At 39.1% G+C, this 5,000-nt stretch overlaps 1 protein-coding gene across 2 annotated transcripts in view; it reads left to right on the top strand.

Moving 5' to 3' along the window:
• Positions 1 to 5,000, top strand: part of LOC136853002 (alkylglycerol monooxygenase-like) — a 42,773-nt gene that overhangs the window by 32,065 nt on the left and 5,708 nt on the right. The gene's annotated exons all lie outside the window — the stretch shown is intronic.

The raw sequence follows: 5,000 nt of genomic DNA, 5'->3' as shown, positions 1-5,000 counted from the left end.
AAATGCCAGTCAAGCTAGAAGTCAAGATCTGTAGCACAGTGATAAGACCAGTGTTGATGTATGGATCAGAAACATGGGCTCTAAGAAGAAAAGAAGAAGTAAAGCTTGAGAGAACAGAGATGAGAATGCTGAGGTGGATTATGGGAATATCGCTGCCTGAGAGATTGGAAAATGATGAAATAAGAAGAAGAGCAGGCTAGTAAAGATAACAGAGGCGATAAGAGAGTCACTATTGAGATGGTATGGGCATGTGTTAAGGATGGGTGCGAGGAGGGAGTGAAGAGGGCTTGGGAAGAACCTGTTAGAGGAAGAAGATCGAGAGAGGAGACAGAGAATTAGATGGTGAGATAAAGTGAAGGAAGATGTGGAGAGAAGAGGTTTGGTGGAGGATGATGCCTTTGATAGAAGGCAGTGGAGAAGGCGCATCAGTCAACCAACCCTAAATGTAGGGATAACGGTGGGAAAGAAGAGAGAGCCTGTGGCTCTTGTAAAACTACTTTTATATGATTCTTGCAAAACTGCAACGTTGATAAATTTGCCGCCGTAGGGCAGAATTCTCCAGGAAAGATGGATGTCCAGGGAATGAGGGTGAACGATATAACACATGTCTGGAAATAGAATAATCCCAGATAAAACTCCTTGGAAATGTGGTTTCTCTCAATAGCAATAATAAGCACATGGGAGGAATAACTTAAGGTCTTACTACGAGGAAGGGACGATTAATTCACGAAATATATTCACACAGGGAAGCACTTGAACACTGGGTAACGGGAAATCAAAAGTATTTACAGGGGAGAGAGATTATGAAATGAAATGAGAGATTCAGGATAAGGAACAGAGAACTGGTAACACTCGAATGCCAACAGACATACCGTGGGTTGCCTTTGCCATATGCACTTTGCAATAATGGCTGGATGATCTGCAGTGTCTCCTTTAGACCTCACGAGCCACTTGTAGCTTGGCTGCTTGTAGTCTTATGATTTCCAGTTCACAGAAAGAGTGTCGTGCACGTGACACGGCATACAACAAGACCTCTCTAGCTGACTGGAAGGTGGACTGAGTAAGACTTAGCACGAGCAGGGAGTCTGGATGGCTTTTATGACTTCTGATTTCGGCTGGGGGAGGGGGAGGGGTGCTGTTTTCTCCAGCATTTGGACATCAGCTGGCATTGGTAAAGAACATTCGAGAACCAGTACAAAGCTCAAACAGTAGGAGGTAGATGAAAAAAGGGATTACAATCTGGGACTTTTGGCTTCCCTAGCTTTAAGCACTCTCCAGTGAGTAATCTAATTTCCTACCTGAACCCAGTGTGAATGACACACCTTAAAAGTGCACTCTCGCTCTTCTGTGTGTAGGCCCTGGCTGCCCACCCTTAAGCTTAAAACACAGGTCTTTAACCCCTACACTAAGTAAGCAAAGAGACGATGGTGTTGGATATCTGTAATAATATACAGGGTGTTTCGAAATTAGAGGCCCCCCCCTCTACAGCATAAACTAAAATTGATATGGACAAAAACAAAAGTAATTCAGAACAGGTATTTATTTAAGTTTCTCTCTGAGTATTTAATATTTTGTGTGGCCTCCATCTGCCTGTACCACAGCCTGCATTCTTGAGGGCTATGATTTCAGCAAATCGCAAAAAAGCTGAGACTCAAACTCAATTTCCCTGAGCACTTCGGTCACCTCTCTTCGCAGGTCGTCGAAGCTTGGCATACCATCATAGTTCACTGTGTGCGCTTCAACACAGCCCTTTAAGATACTACCAATGTTTTCACACACATTAAGGTCAGGGGAGCTACCTGGAAATTCACTTGACGAGAAGAAATCGATATCACTGTTTCAAAGCAGCTCCTGTGTCTGAAGAGCTTTGAAACATGGTGCCTTATCATGCAAAAATATGACTTCTTCAACAGATAACACATTTTCAGGATCTTTGAGGAAAGGAAATACTCCACCAGTAAGCACAGTTTCTCTGAAGTATTCGCTATTCCTTGACTGTCCTTTTTCTTTGATGATCCACATTAACCATTTGGCTGTGAAGCAGAGAAAAATTCCCAAACGTTCAGGAAATTTCACAACTTGGCGATAGGCCACGTCATCACTGATATCATCCAACTTTGCAGCCCAAATGATGTCATTTTTATGATTTTGCTTCCTGACTGTGTAAATGAAGAATTCATCTGATGTGGCAACATGGAGAAAGTCAGCTTCATCCCAATCTTTAAGAAATGAACCACAAAACCATGCACGGTCTTCTCTCTGTTGCTGAGTGATGTTGTGCTTGCTGATAACATGAAATGGCTTGATACCAGATTTTTTCAACTCACGATACACAGCACTATAACGTCTCTTCTTTCCCCTTTTGTTTCTAGTTCAAGCGCCAGTTCACGTAAAGACTTTCTTGGTCTACCCACTGCCTCAGCTATGATTTCTTTTGACTCCTGAGAAAGGACTTCAGGCCTTCCAAGATTCTCACTCTTTTCGCAATGACAGTCGTATGGATTTTTGTTCCAGTTTCTTTTAACAAAGGATTCATCTCTTTTAATGTATTTAGCTATCCAGGAACGTGAAATGAAGGATGCGCCAGCATCCCTGGCCTCTCTGAAGGTTATAGCCCGGATTTGGTCAATCCATTTGATTTCCCCCAGTCGTTAGCCATGGCTGTATTTAACTCTGTCACTCAGTCTGAAAATACAAGAAATGTAAAATGAAAAATAGCTTAACAGAAACTTAAAATAATGTACTTGGAGATAGACTATAGCAGAAAACTTCATAACTTTCCATTTGTCCTGTGGAGGGGGCTCTAATTTGAAACACTGGTATGAAATATATATATATATATATATATATATATATATATATATATATATATATATATATATATATATATATATATATAATGGAAACATATATTTTAGATATATTTTATACACGGTAACGAGAAACAACAAAACTGTATTTATGCAATCAATAATAGTTACTTAAAGAAATTATTAGATAAGTGTATAAAAGCTTTTAAATAAAGAGAAGAAAAAGTGCGCTTGAAAAGACTCGTAAGCAGTGGTTATATGGACACCTTCCAGTGTAAAGCATCTGAATTGACACTTGAGAGACCCAGCATCCGCAAAAAGCGGCACGGATAAAATCAAATATAATTGAAGGGATTGGGAACTGGGTGTTCAGCGCTCCAACCATTCTAGAGCGGAAAGGACGAAAGTAGAAACTATAAATGATAAGTATATAACTATTCGAAAGCACAGTGGCTAATGCAAATAAAGTAATATTTGAATGAATCAACATATATATTTTTAAATACACTCACACGATTAAACTGTACAATGGCCTCTCGTTTTGAAATGCCTGAGGTAACAAGGACTAGATTGTGACTGAACATTATATTTTCACAGCAGAATCACTTGAAAGATGATAGCTCGGTTAAGAGATGGTTGGACAGCAGTAAGTTGCAAACTACATACTGGATATCGTCAAAGATATACTTACATCCCTTCTGCAAAAACGGATTCGTTGAAAACCATTTTATGATGCGAAAGAAAATATTTTTGCAGCTGAAAATGATTGATTTTCCTGATGGTCAACCTACAGGATACTTTTCACGCCAAACTTGAAATTCCCGGGCTGTTTACCAAGGTCATAATTACGAAAAAAAAAAGTAAATAACTGATAAAGAACTCCTTTTATAATCATTATCGTCAAGTTAGTACCATTAAACGAAAATAATTTTAAAATCTAGTAAATAACTGATGGAAAAGTGCAGAGCTCAGACTCCTTTCCTATATATCAGTTAATGCTGCCAGAAAATGAGTAATTGTTCATAAGGGCTTTTATTTCTACAAAGGCGATGGTGTAACTCTAAATACTCTAATTTCTTGATTTTTTCGTCACTAGAATATTGCTGTAGTGATTGGATGTCAATAGCAATCGAGGATCTTTACATTTTCGTCAAAAACTGTTCGAAAAACTAGTTTCCTTTTTCCCAGCGACAGCTGTAGCTGTTGGAAAACCTGCCGCAAGATATTTCAACAGGGAACTTCCATTGTTGCCTTTCTTGCCGCCTAAGTCTGATAAATAACTGCGTTCGATTCGCTTTACCAGGCATCACATTTCATATTCTGCTGATTTACAACGTTCTCACACTCCCAGTGTCTTTATAATATCACGCATTCCTTGAACTGTGAAACTGTTAAAGGTGCTTCAAAGTACTGATGCCGCACTTTGAAGCATCATGCACCATTACCATGGTTCTTTAACTTATTTGTTATTACCTTTTTTCTGTTTTCTGTATTTGGACGTAGATTGCTTTTGGAAACGATTTGTAGTTTGAGCTTGTCTCGTATAAGTGCTTGCTTATTTTGAATAATAATAATAATAATAATAATATACCTTTCCTCACTACAAGAATGGAAATACATTCAATAATAATGATAAAATAAATTTTTTATAGTTCAGCATAGTCAGATGGAAGCACAGTTAAAACAAACCAGGGTTAAAGATGAAAATTGAACAATATAAAGTTGAAAGCCTGTCGCAGACTTTTTTTACTATCACTTAAGTTTTATCTACTGCGCTTATTTTCTTTTGAGGAAAATTTGATGGCTTCGTTTGCTGAATTTATCAAAAGTCGCAGTGTCGAAAAAAGCATCACTTCAACAGTTAAACAGTCACGGCCAGTATCACGAGTGTCTTTGCCCGCTAATCCAAGTCACATAAATTCAAATCAATATCATAGAATCAATTCCAAGTAAAAAAATGCGCCGAAGTTTCTTCGGCGCAACCGGCTTTTCTGTACAGCGTATAATGCTGTATGAAACTCTCGGTGTGCTGCAGTATGGAACACTCAGCTACGACCGGGCATCGCTCAGTTGTTCCCCAGATGCTGTTGTTGTTGTTTTTGATTAAGCTGGCTTTATGCCAGCACAGGCTCTTGCTCATAGAGCAGCCTGTAAGAACCCAGATGCGGTCAAGTGAAGGTGAGTGGGGGC

The sequence above is a fragment of the Macrobrachium rosenbergii genome, chromosome 3, assembly GCF_040412425.1.
Source record: "Macrobrachium rosenbergii isolate ZJJX-2024 chromosome 3, ASM4041242v1, whole genome shotgun sequence".
NCBI lineage: Eukaryota > Metazoa > Arthropoda > Malacostraca > Decapoda > Palaemonidae > Macrobrachium > Macrobrachium rosenbergii.
The sequence above is the reverse complement of the archived record's forward strand: the minus strand, read 5'-3'. Positions and strand labels throughout refer to the sequence as shown.